Source organism: Patella vulgata, chromosome 1 (genome assembly GCF_932274485.2).
Source record: "Patella vulgata chromosome 1, xgPatVulg1.2, whole genome shotgun sequence".
Taxonomy (NCBI): Eukaryota; Metazoa; Mollusca; class Gastropoda; family Patellidae; genus Patella; species Patella vulgata.
In genome coordinates, this window is record NC_065879.2 from 83,403,752 (window position 1) to 83,413,373 (window position 9,622).

Sequence of the window (9,622 nt, forward strand, 5' to 3'; positions counted from 1 at the left end):
CCGGCGTGCGCACAGGCAGCGACGGAGGGACTCGGCGGCGAGACGCGCGAGGAAAAAGGGGCGCGCGAACGCGCCCGCGTGAATATCGGCGAGAAGGCACCAGGGGGAGTCGAACCCTCGACCTTCTGTTTACTAGACAGACGCTCTAACCAACTGAGCTATGGCGCCGACAGCGGGGCCAGGCGTGCCGCGATCTACACTGCCGATACATAAATGAGAGGAAACGGTCGGGCACCGCTAGCGAGGGAGCAAAACCTGGGACCACCTCCGACGGGACTCGAACCCGCAATCCCCGGCTTAGGAGGCCGATGCCTTATCCATTGGGCCACGGAGGCTGGCTTCTGGGGTGGGGAAAATAGCCGTGGTCGACCTGTCGGAGGGACGACGCGCTCGTTCGAACGGTGTACACGCGGCACAGGGTAGCTAGCCTGCCGCCGTGCTACTAGGAGACCACTGGTACACCTGTCCACACCAATCAGTTTTGCAAGTCTGCACGCAACTGAACGGTGCACGCCTGCGCGTCTCTGTTGGCCAGGGACCCTCGGAGCAGCGGCAAAGGCGAGTGGCGCGCGACAACGGGACGCGGTCTGCCAGGATTCCTCGGTAGTATAGTGGTCAGTATCCCCGCCTGTCACGCGGGAGACCGGGGTTCAATTCCCCGCCGGGGAGGCACCTTTTACCCGACGGCCCCGTGACGGCGAGGAAAAAAGCAATTGTTCCGATACCGGGAGTCGAACCCGGGCCGCCTGGGTGAAAGCCAGGAATCCTAACCGCTAGACCATATCGGAGACCTGGTCCCTCAGCGCACGTCTGTCGAGTCGCCGTTTCTGCCGCACGCCACAACAATAGAGTGGAAGGCACCCGGCAACACACATCACACACTGCCAGCCACGACTCGACGCGGTTGGCCGGCAGACATGCAAAAGAAGCGTGCATCGACCGGGAATCGAACCCGGGTCACCCGCGTGGCAGGCGAGTATTCTACCACTAGACCACCGATGCTTGACGGCCAATCCCTGGCGGCGGCCGTACAGGTCTCGATATCCCGATGGCGTTGCGGGCGACGCGAGGAGCGAGCGAAGTAACTCCTGGCACGCCAGCCGTCAACCAGTCCTCGGTAGTATAGTGGTCAGTATCCCCGCCTGTCACGCGGGAGACCGGGGTTCAATTCCCCGCCGGGGAGGGCTTCCTTTTTCGCACGCCCGCTTGACCTTATGCGGCCGGCGACCGCGAGGAGCGGCATAAAACGAAGTACCAAAACAAAACAAAGTGCGGCGACGCAGAAAGACGAAGACCACGGGCGGGGCAAAACAAAACACAATAACAAATACAATAAAACCAACACGCCAGCATAACAGAAAACTTTAAAAGGACAACGGGCTCCGGCGTGCGCACAGGCAGCGACGGAGGGACTCGGCGGCGAGACGCGCGAGGAAAAAGGGGCGCGCGAACGCGCCCGCGTGAATATCGGCGAGAAGGCACCAGGGGGAGTCGAACCCTCGACCTTCTGTTTACTAGACAGACGCTCTAACCAACTGAGCTATGGCGCCGACAGCGGGGCCAGGCGTGCCGCGATCTACACTGCCGATACATAAATGAGAGGAAACGGTCGGGCACCGCTAGCGAGGGAGCAAAACCTGGGACCACCTCCGACGGGACTCGAACCCGCAATCCCCGGCTTAGGAGGCCGATGCCTTATCCATTGGGCCACGGAGGCTGGCTTCTGGGGTGGGGAAAATAGCCGTGGTCGACCTGTCGGAGGGACGACGCGCTCGTTCGAACGGTGTACACGCGGCACAGGGTAGCTAGCCTGCCGCCGTGCTACTAGGAGACCACTGGTACACCTGTCCACACCAATCAGTTTTGCAAGTCTGCACGCAACTGAACGGTGCACGCCTGCGCGTCTCTGTTGGCCAGGGACCCTCGGAGCAGCGGCAAAGGCGAGTGGCGCGCGACAACGGGACGCGGTCTGCCAGGATTCCTCGGTAGTATAGTGGTCAGTATCCCCGCCTGTCACGCGGGAGACCGGGGTTCAATTCCCCGCCGGGGAGGCACCTTTTACCCGACGGCCCCGTGACGGCGAGGAAAAAAGCAATTGTTCCGATACCGGGAGTCGAACCCGGGCCGCCTGGGTGAAAGCCAGGAATCCTAACCGCTAGACCATATCGGAGACCTGGTCCCTCAGCGCACGTCTGTCGAGTCGCCGTTTCTGCCGCACGCCACAACAATAGAGTGGAAGGCACCCGGCAACACACATCACACACTGCCAGCCACGACTCGACGCGGTTGGCCGGCAGACATGCAAAAGAAGCGTGCATCGACCGGGAATCGAACCCGGGTCACCCGCGTGGCAGGCGAGTATTCTACCACTAGACCACCGATGCTTGACGGCCAATCCCTGGCGGCGGCCGTACAGGTCTCGATATCCCGATGGCGTTGCGGGCGACGCGAGGAGCGAGCGAAGTAACTCCTGGCACGCCAGCCGTCAACCAGTCCTCGGTAGTATAGTGGTCAGTATCCCCGCCTGTCACGCGGGAGACCGGGGTTCAATTCCCCGCCGGGGAGGGCTTCCTTTTTCGCACGCCCGCTTGACCTTATGCGGCCGGCGACCGCGAGGAGCGGCATAAAACGAAGTACCAAAACAAAACAAAACAAAACAAAACAAAGTGCGGCGACGCAGAAAGACGAAGACCACGGGCGGGGCAAAACAAAACACAATAACAAATACAATAAAACCAACACGCCAGCATAACAGAAAACTTTAAAAGGACAACGGGCTCCGGCGTGCGCACAGGCAGCGACGGAGGGACTCGGCGGCGAGACGCGCGAGGAAAAAGGGGCGCGCGAACGCGCCCGCGTGAATATCGGCGAGAAGGCACCAGGGGGAGTCGAACCCTCGACCTTCTGTTTACTAGACAGACGCTCTAACCAACTGAGCTATGGCGCCGACAGCGGGGCCAGGCGTGCCGCGATCTACACTGCCGATACATAAATGAGAGGAAACGGTCGGGCACCGCTAGCGAGGGAGCAAAACCTGGGACCACCTCCGACGGGACTCGAACCCGCAATCCCCGGCTTAGGAGGCCGATGCCTTATCCATTGGGCCACGGAGGCTGGCTTCTGGGGTGGGGAAAATAGCCGTGGTCGACCTGTCGGAGGGACGACGCGCTCGTTCGAACGGTGTACACGCGGCACAGGGTAGCTAGCCTGCCGCCGTGCTACTAGGAGACCACTGGTACACCTGTCCACACCAATCAGTTTTGCAAGTCTGCACGCAACTGAACGGTGCACGCCTGCGCGTCTCTGTTGGCCAGGGACCCTCGGAGCAGCGGCAAAGGCGAGTGGCGCGCGACAACGGGACGCGGTCTGCCAGGATTCCTCGGTAGTATAGTGGTCAGTATCCCCGCCTGTCACGCGGGAGACCGGGGTTCAATTCCCCGCCGGGGAGGCACCTTTTACCCGACGGCCCCGTGACGGCGAGGAAAAAAGCAATTGTTCCGATACCGGGAGTCGAACCCGGGCCGCCTGGGTGAAAGCCAGGAATCCTAACCGCTAGACCATATCGGAGACCTGGTCCCTCAGCGCACGTCTGTCGAGTCGCCGTTTCTGCCGCACGCCACAACAATAGAGTGGAAGGCACCCGGCAACACACATCACACACTGCCAGCCACGACTCGACGCGGTTGGCCGGCAGACATGCAAAAGAAGCGTGCATCGACCGGGAATCGAACCCGGGTCACCCGCGTGGCAGGCGAGTATTCTACCACTAGACCACCGATGCTTGACGGCCAATCCCTGGCGGCGGCCGTACAGGTCTCGATATCCCGATGGCGTTGCGGGCGACGCGAGGAGCGAGCGAAGTAACTCCTGGCACGCCAGCCGTCAACCAGTCCTCGGTAGTATAGTGGTCAGTATCCCCGCCTGTCACGCGGGAGACCGGGGTTCAATTCCCCGCCGGGGAGGGCTTCCTTTTTCGCACGCCCGCTTGACCTTATGCGGCCGGCGACCGCGAGGAGCGGCATAAAACGAAGTACCAAAACAAAACAAAACAAAACAAAACAAAGTGCGGCGACGCAGAAAGACGAAGACCACGGGCGGGGCAAAACAAAACACAATAACAAATACAATAAAACCAACACGCCAGCATAACAGAAAACTTTAAAAGGACAACGGGCTCCGGCGTGCGCACAGGCAGCGACGGAGGGACTCGGCGGCGAGACGCGCGAGGAAAAAGGGGCGCGCGAACGCGCCCGCGTGAATATCGGCGAGAAGGCACCAGGGGGAGTCGAACCCTCGACCTTCTGTTTACTAGACAGACGCTCTAACCAACTGAGCTATGGCGCCGACAGCGGGGCCAGGCGTGCCGCGATCTACACTGCCGATACATAAATGAGAGGAAACGGTCGGGCACCGCTAGCGAGGGAGCAAAACCTGGGACCACCTCCGACGGGACTCGAACCCGCAATCCCCGGCTTAGGAGGCCGATGCCTTATCCATTGGGCCACGGAGGCTGGCTTCTGGGGTGGGGAAAATAGCCGTGGTCGACCTGTCGGAGGGACGACGCGCTCGTTCGAACGGTGTACACGCGGCACAGGGTAGCTAGCCTGCCGCCGTGCTACTAGGAGACCACTGGTACACCTGTCCACACCAATCAGTTTTGCAAGTCTGCACGCAACTGAACGGTGCACGCCTGCGCGTCTCTGTTGGCCAGGGACCCTCGGAGCAGCGGCAAAGGCGAGTGGCGCGCGACAACGGGACGCGGTCTGCCAGGATTCCTCGGTAGTATAGTGGTCAGTATCCCCGCCTGTCACGCGGGAGACCGGGGTTCAATTCCCCGCCGGGGAGGCACCTTTTACCCGACGGCCCCGTGACGGCGAGGAAAAAAGCAATTGTTCCGATACCGGGAGTCGAACCCGGGCCGCCTGGGTGAAAGCCAGGAATCCTAACCGCTAGACCATATCGGAGACCTGGTCCCTCAGCGCACGTCTGTCGAGTCGCCGTTTCTGCCGCACGCCACAACAATAGAGTGGAAGGCACCCGGCAACACACATCACACACTGCCAGCCACGACTCGACGCGGTTGGCCGGCAGACATGCAAAAGAAGCGTGCATCGACCGGGAATCGAACCCGGGTCACCCGCGTGGCAGGCGAGTATTCTACCACTAGACCACCGATGCTTGACGGCCAATCCCTGGCGGCGGCCGTACAGGTCTCGATATCCCGATGGCGTTGCGGGCGACGCGAGGAGCGAGCGAAGTAACTCCTGGCACGCCAGCCGTCAACCAGTCCTCGGTAGTATAGTGGTCAGTATCCCCGCCTGTCACGCGGGAGACCGGGGTTCAATTCCCCGCCGGGGAGGGCTTCCTTTTTCGCACGCCCGCTTGACCTTATGCGGCCGGCGACCGCGAGGAGCGGCATAAAACGAAGTACCAAAACAAAACAAAACAAAACAAAACAAAGTGCGGCGACGCAGAAAGACGAAGACCACGGGCGGGGCAAAACAAAACACAATAACAAATACAATAAAACCAACACGCCAGCATAACAGAAAACTTTAAAAGGACAACGGGCTCCGGCGTGCGCACAGGCAGCGACGGAGGGACTCGGCGGCGAGACGCGCGAGGAAAAAGGGGCGCGCGAACGCGCCCGCGTGAATATCGGCGAGAAGGCACCAGGGGGAGTCGAACCCTCGACCTTCTGTTTACTAGACAGACGCTCTAACCAACTGAGCTATGGCGCCGACAGCGGGGCCAGGCGTGCCGCGATCTACACTGCCGATACATAAATGAGAGGAAACGGTCGGGCACCGCTAGCGAGGGAGCAAAACCTGGGACCACCTCCGACGGGACTCGAACCCGCAATCCCCGGCTTAGGAGGCCGATGCCTTATCCATTGGGCCACGGAGGCTGGCTTCTGGGGTGGGGAAAATAGCCGTGGTCGACCTGTCGGAGGGACGACGCGCTCGTTCGAACGGTGTACACGCGGCACAGGGTAGCTAGCCTGCCGCCGTGCTACTAGGAGACCACTGGTACACCTGTCCACACCAATCAGTTTTGCAAGTCTGCACGCAACTGAACGGTGCACGCCTGCGCGTCTCTGTTGGCCAGGGACCCTCGGAGCAGCGGCAAAGGCGAGTGGCGCGCGACAACGGGACGCGGTCTGCCAGGATTCCTCGGTAGTATAGTGGTCAGTATCCCCGCCTGTCACGCGGGAGACCGGGGTTCAATTCCCCGCCGGGGAGGCACCTTTTACCCGACGGCCCCGTGACGGCGAGGAAAAAAGCAATTGTTCCGATACCGGGAGTCGAACCCGGGCCGCCTGGGTGAAAGCCAGGAATCCTAACCGCTAGACCATATCGGAGACCTGGTCCCTCAGCGCACGTCTGTCGAGTCGCCGTTTCTGCCGCACGCCACAACAATAGAGTGGAAGGCACCCGGCAACACACATCACACACTGCCAGCCACGACTCGACGCGGTTGGCCGGCAGACATGCAAAAGAAGCGTGCATCGACCGGGAATCGAACCCGGGTCACCCGCGTGGCAGGCGAGTATTCTACCACTAGACCACCGATGCTTGACGGCCAATCCCTGGCGGCGGCCGTACAGGTCTCGATATCCCGATGGCGTTGCGGGCGACGCGAGGAGCGAGCGAAGTAACTCCTGGCACGCCAGCCGTCAACCAGTCCTCGGTAGTATAGTGGTCAGTATCCCCGCCTGTCACGCGGGAGACCGGGGTTCAATTCCCCGCCGGGGAGGGCTTCCTTTTTCGCACGCCCGCTTGACCTTATGCGGCCGGCGACCGCGAGGAGCGGCATAAAACGAAGTACCAAAACAAAACAAAACAAAACAAAACAAAGTGCGGCGACGCAGAAAGACGAAGACCACGGGCGGGGCAAAACAAAACACAATAACAAATACAATAAAACCAACACGCCAGCATAACAGAAAACTTTAAAAGGACAACGGGCTCCGGCGTGCGCACAGGCAGCGACGGAGGGACTCGGCGGCGAGACGCGCGAGGAAAAAGGGGCGCGCGAACGCGCCCGCGTGAATATCGGCGAGAAGGCACCAGGGGGAGTCGAACCCTCGACCTTCTGTTTACTAGACAGACGCTCTAACCAACTGAGCTATGGCGCCGACAGCGGGGCCAGGCGTGCCGCGATCTACACTGCCGATACATAAATGAGAGGAAACGGTCGGGCACCGCTAGCGAGGGAGCAAAACCTGGGACCACCTCCGACGGGACTCGAACCCGCAATCCCCGGCTTAGGAGGCCGATGCCTTATCCATTGGGCCACGGAGGCTGGCTTCTGGGGTGGGGAAAATAGCCGTGGTCGACCTGTCGGAGGGACGACGCGCTCGTTCGAACGGTGTACACGCGGCACAGGGTAGCTAGCCTGCCGCCGTGCTACTAGGAGACCACTGGTACACCTGTCCACACCAATCAGTTTTGCAAGTCTGCACGCAACTGAACGGTGCACGCCTGCGCGTCTCTGTTGGCCAGGGACCCTCGGAGCAGCGGCAAAGGCGAGTGGCGCGCGACAACGGGACGCGGTCTGCCAGGATTCCTCGGTAGTATAGTGGTCAGTATCCCCGCCTGTCACGCGGGAGACCGGGGTTCAATTCCCCGCCGGGGAGGCACCTTTTACCCGACGGCCCCGTGACGGCGAGGAAAAAAGCAATTGTTCCGATACCGGGAGTCGAACCCGGGCCGCCTGGGTGAAAGCCAGGAATCCTAACCGCTAGACCATATCGGAGACCTGGTCCCTCAGCGCACATTTACATCAAACGCAGCGTCAGCAATGGGGTGACTCCGCTGGCCTGCGTGTTGAGACATTTACATCAAACGCAGCCTCAGCAATGGGGTGACTCCGCTGGCCTGCGTGTTGAGAAAGAGGGCGCGCGAACGCTTGAATAGTGGTGAGGTGTCGCCAGAAGGAGTCCAACCGTCGACCTTCAAAAAAAGACCAGAAAACCAGCAACATTTAAATAAAAAATTTAGAAATGATAGAATGTTTAGATAAAACTTTTTAATGATTAGAGAATACGAAACGGTATCCGACAAGATTTAGAACAATGTTGTTAGACAAGATAACAGAACTTATTTTGTACAATAGAGTCAAATCAACCCTGATTCACTTTGAAATGATAAATTTGCCTACTCCAGACCGTTGCAGTTATTACATTGAAAGTAAGCGTAACCAAAATGTTCAGCACAAGATTTCGATAAAAAAAAAATTCTAAACGAGGCAGATTTGGTAGCAATAATACTGACTTATTTACAAAAAAAGGCCTTGGGCTTTTCTTTCTGACGTCTTATACTAGTTGTATAGTTGTAGTTGGTTGTTTTCGCGGGTTGTTGGTACCAATAGCAAGCACAATACGAAAGCTGTTATATCTTTACCCGTAACTGTTCTACACGAGAATCACTATGCGATGAGAAAACCCACCTCGGTGGAAGATAATATGACAAACTCTGTCTTGTTCGATCGTTCGCGGGGCTTAACGTGCGTTATCCACCGAGGCTGATATCGTAGGCAAGACTTAAAGAAATATAAACTTAAGAAAGTAATAATAACTGTTTTTAAAACAACTTTACCAAACACAAAAGACATAGATCTAGTTTTATTTTACTGAGATCGTTGATTAAGCTATGAAATGTTTCCGGTTATTACAGTAGATTAGTTTATATAACTCATGTTTATTTTGTACAGGCCTGCATGGTTTTCACAATCATTCTCTTCTTGGTTTCCGTCAAGAATTGCAAGTGTCTTATAAAACATTTGTCTGAGATATCACCTTCGATGGAAGCGGACGCCAAACCCCACAAGAAGTGGTTAGAATGGTGTGTTACTGATTTATTCAAATATTTATATTCATGTACTTACATTAATTATTTTGAATTTTCCTCGTCATGAAGTGTCGTTCGGATGGGACGAAAACCCGAGGTCGCGTGTATACATTGGTGTGAACGTAAAGGATCCCTAGGCAGTTGGAACTCGATATAAGCGTAGGCCGTAGCGCCGCTGTCCGGACAAAATTTCCCTCATAGCACAATGTATGGCGTATGTCCGTCTTCATTAGCCCATTCGAAACAGAAAACTAGGACGTTAAACCCCATTTCACTTAATTTATTCTTTATCTGCCTTCAACCATTATATTTAGTAGTTGAGATGACACAAAAAAGGCGCACGTAAAAGAAACCTTGGCAGCTGGTATTGGATACAAGAGTAGGCGATAGCGCTGCTGTCTGATCAAAAGTTACCTCATATATGACCGTATGCACACTCAGAGCAGAGCAATAGCAATGGTATTGTCGATGTATGGCCGTATATGCACACTCGGAGCAGAGCAGTAGCCATGGTAGTGTTGATATCTTATGAATAGATAATGTTTATTGTACACTGGACTTAAATGAATCTGTTTATCTCATACAGGATGTTTCCGCTTAAGGGGACATAACTCTTAATAACTTCATTTACAGCTATCTTTTGTTTAGTAATACATACCGTGTAACTGATAGTATCTTGACTGAGGATACTTATCAAGGGCGGATTTATGGGGGGGGGGGGCGAACGCAGTGCATGCCCCTCCTATATCGATCCAGTGGGCGCACTTTAA

General features: G+C 57.1%; 34 non-coding genes across 34 annotated transcripts; 11 read left to right on the forward strand and 23 right to left on the reverse strand.

Annotated features, from left to right (window-relative positions):
- Positions 1-94: 94 nt before the first annotated feature.
- Positions 95-168, reverse strand: Trnat-agu (transfer RNA threonine (anticodon AGU)). Its single transcript has one exon. It is a non-coding gene; the product is annotated as a tRNA-Thr (tRNA).
- A 94-nt stretch (positions 169-262) lies between these two features.
- Trnar-ccu (transfer RNA arginine (anticodon CCU)) lies at positions 263-335 on the reverse strand. Its single transcript has one exon. It is a non-coding gene; the product is annotated as a tRNA-Arg (tRNA).
- A 262-nt stretch (positions 336-597) lies between these two features.
- Positions 598-669, forward strand: Trnad-guc (transfer RNA aspartic acid (anticodon GUC)). The gene has a single exon. It is a non-coding gene; the product is annotated as a tRNA-Asp (tRNA).
- A 47-nt stretch (positions 670-716) lies between these two features.
- Positions 717-788, reverse strand: Trnae-uuc (transfer RNA glutamic acid (anticodon UUC)). Its single transcript has one exon. It is a non-coding gene; the product is annotated as a tRNA-Glu (tRNA).
- Positions 789-931: 143 nt separating this feature from the next.
- Positions 932-1,002, reverse strand: Trnag-gcc (transfer RNA glycine (anticodon GCC)). Its single transcript has one exon. It is a non-coding gene; the product is annotated as a tRNA-Gly (tRNA).
- Positions 1,003-1,111: 109 nt separating this feature from the next.
- Positions 1,112-1,183, forward strand: Trnad-guc (transfer RNA aspartic acid (anticodon GUC)). The gene has a single exon. It is a non-coding gene; the product is annotated as a tRNA-Asp (tRNA).
- Positions 1,184-1,476: 293 nt separating this feature from the next.
- Trnat-agu (transfer RNA threonine (anticodon AGU)) lies at positions 1,477-1,550 on the reverse strand. Its single transcript has one exon. It is a non-coding gene; the product is annotated as a tRNA-Thr (tRNA).
- A 94-nt stretch (positions 1,551-1,644) lies between these two features.
- Positions 1,645-1,717, reverse strand: Trnar-ccu (transfer RNA arginine (anticodon CCU)). The gene has a single exon. It is a non-coding gene; the product is annotated as a tRNA-Arg (tRNA).
- Positions 1,718-1,979: 262 nt separating this feature from the next.
- Positions 1,980-2,051, forward strand: Trnad-guc (transfer RNA aspartic acid (anticodon GUC)). Its single transcript has one exon. It is a non-coding gene; the product is annotated as a tRNA-Asp (tRNA).
- Positions 2,052-2,098: 47 nt separating this feature from the next.
- Trnae-uuc (transfer RNA glutamic acid (anticodon UUC)) lies at positions 2,099-2,170 on the reverse strand. Its single transcript has one exon. It is a non-coding gene; the product is annotated as a tRNA-Glu (tRNA).
- A 143-nt stretch (positions 2,171-2,313) lies between these two features.
- Trnag-gcc (transfer RNA glycine (anticodon GCC)) lies at positions 2,314-2,384 on the reverse strand. The gene has a single exon. It is a non-coding gene; the product is annotated as a tRNA-Gly (tRNA).
- Positions 2,385-2,493: 109 nt separating this feature from the next.
- On the forward strand, positions 2,494-2,565 carry Trnad-guc (transfer RNA aspartic acid (anticodon GUC)). The gene has a single exon. It is a non-coding gene; the product is annotated as a tRNA-Asp (tRNA).
- A 308-nt stretch (positions 2,566-2,873) lies between these two features.
- On the reverse strand, positions 2,874-2,947 carry Trnat-agu (transfer RNA threonine (anticodon AGU)). The gene has a single exon. It is a non-coding gene; the product is annotated as a tRNA-Thr (tRNA).
- Positions 2,948-3,041: 94 nt separating this feature from the next.
- On the reverse strand, positions 3,042-3,114 carry Trnar-ccu (transfer RNA arginine (anticodon CCU)). The gene has a single exon. It is a non-coding gene; the product is annotated as a tRNA-Arg (tRNA).
- Positions 3,115-3,376: 262 nt separating this feature from the next.
- Positions 3,377-3,448, forward strand: Trnad-guc (transfer RNA aspartic acid (anticodon GUC)). The gene has a single exon. It is a non-coding gene; the product is annotated as a tRNA-Asp (tRNA).
- Positions 3,449-3,495: 47 nt separating this feature from the next.
- Trnae-uuc (transfer RNA glutamic acid (anticodon UUC)) lies at positions 3,496-3,567 on the reverse strand. Its single transcript has one exon. It is a non-coding gene; the product is annotated as a tRNA-Glu (tRNA).
- A 143-nt stretch (positions 3,568-3,710) lies between these two features.
- On the reverse strand, positions 3,711-3,781 carry Trnag-gcc (transfer RNA glycine (anticodon GCC)). The gene has a single exon. It is a non-coding gene; the product is annotated as a tRNA-Gly (tRNA).
- A 109-nt stretch (positions 3,782-3,890) lies between these two features.
- Trnad-guc (transfer RNA aspartic acid (anticodon GUC)) lies at positions 3,891-3,962 on the forward strand. The gene has a single exon. It is a non-coding gene; the product is annotated as a tRNA-Asp (tRNA).
- Positions 3,963-4,270: 308 nt separating this feature from the next.
- Trnat-agu (transfer RNA threonine (anticodon AGU)) lies at positions 4,271-4,344 on the reverse strand. Its single transcript has one exon. It is a non-coding gene; the product is annotated as a tRNA-Thr (tRNA).
- Positions 4,345-4,438: 94 nt separating this feature from the next.
- On the reverse strand, positions 4,439-4,511 carry Trnar-ccu (transfer RNA arginine (anticodon CCU)). The gene has a single exon. It is a non-coding gene; the product is annotated as a tRNA-Arg (tRNA).
- Positions 4,512-4,773: 262 nt separating this feature from the next.
- Trnad-guc (transfer RNA aspartic acid (anticodon GUC)) lies at positions 4,774-4,845 on the forward strand. The gene has a single exon. It is a non-coding gene; the product is annotated as a tRNA-Asp (tRNA).
- Positions 4,846-4,892: 47 nt separating this feature from the next.
- Positions 4,893-4,964, reverse strand: Trnae-uuc (transfer RNA glutamic acid (anticodon UUC)). The gene has a single exon. It is a non-coding gene; the product is annotated as a tRNA-Glu (tRNA).
- A 143-nt stretch (positions 4,965-5,107) lies between these two features.
- Trnag-gcc (transfer RNA glycine (anticodon GCC)) lies at positions 5,108-5,178 on the reverse strand. The gene has a single exon. It is a non-coding gene; the product is annotated as a tRNA-Gly (tRNA).
- Positions 5,179-5,287: 109 nt separating this feature from the next.
- On the forward strand, positions 5,288-5,359 carry Trnad-guc (transfer RNA aspartic acid (anticodon GUC)). Its single transcript has one exon. It is a non-coding gene; the product is annotated as a tRNA-Asp (tRNA).
- Positions 5,360-5,667: 308 nt separating this feature from the next.
- Positions 5,668-5,741, reverse strand: Trnat-agu (transfer RNA threonine (anticodon AGU)). The gene has a single exon. It is a non-coding gene; the product is annotated as a tRNA-Thr (tRNA).
- Positions 5,742-5,835: 94 nt separating this feature from the next.
- On the reverse strand, positions 5,836-5,908 carry Trnar-ccu (transfer RNA arginine (anticodon CCU)). Its single transcript has one exon. It is a non-coding gene; the product is annotated as a tRNA-Arg (tRNA).
- Positions 5,909-6,170: 262 nt separating this feature from the next.
- Trnad-guc (transfer RNA aspartic acid (anticodon GUC)) lies at positions 6,171-6,242 on the forward strand. The gene has a single exon. It is a non-coding gene; the product is annotated as a tRNA-Asp (tRNA).
- Positions 6,243-6,289: 47 nt separating this feature from the next.
- On the reverse strand, positions 6,290-6,361 carry Trnae-uuc (transfer RNA glutamic acid (anticodon UUC)). Its single transcript has one exon. It is a non-coding gene; the product is annotated as a tRNA-Glu (tRNA).
- Positions 6,362-6,504: 143 nt separating this feature from the next.
- Positions 6,505-6,575, reverse strand: Trnag-gcc (transfer RNA glycine (anticodon GCC)). The gene has a single exon. It is a non-coding gene; the product is annotated as a tRNA-Gly (tRNA).
- A 109-nt stretch (positions 6,576-6,684) lies between these two features.
- On the forward strand, positions 6,685-6,756 carry Trnad-guc (transfer RNA aspartic acid (anticodon GUC)). Its single transcript has one exon. It is a non-coding gene; the product is annotated as a tRNA-Asp (tRNA).
- Positions 6,757-7,064: 308 nt separating this feature from the next.
- On the reverse strand, positions 7,065-7,138 carry Trnat-agu (transfer RNA threonine (anticodon AGU)). Its single transcript has one exon. It is a non-coding gene; the product is annotated as a tRNA-Thr (tRNA).
- Positions 7,139-7,232: 94 nt separating this feature from the next.
- Trnar-ccu (transfer RNA arginine (anticodon CCU)) lies at positions 7,233-7,305 on the reverse strand. The gene has a single exon. It is a non-coding gene; the product is annotated as a tRNA-Arg (tRNA).
- A 262-nt stretch (positions 7,306-7,567) lies between these two features.
- Positions 7,568-7,639, forward strand: Trnad-guc (transfer RNA aspartic acid (anticodon GUC)). Its single transcript has one exon. It is a non-coding gene; the product is annotated as a tRNA-Asp (tRNA).
- A 47-nt stretch (positions 7,640-7,686) lies between these two features.
- Trnae-uuc (transfer RNA glutamic acid (anticodon UUC)) lies at positions 7,687-7,758 on the reverse strand. The gene has a single exon. It is a non-coding gene; the product is annotated as a tRNA-Glu (tRNA).
- Positions 7,759-9,622: the final 1,864 nt, after the last annotated feature.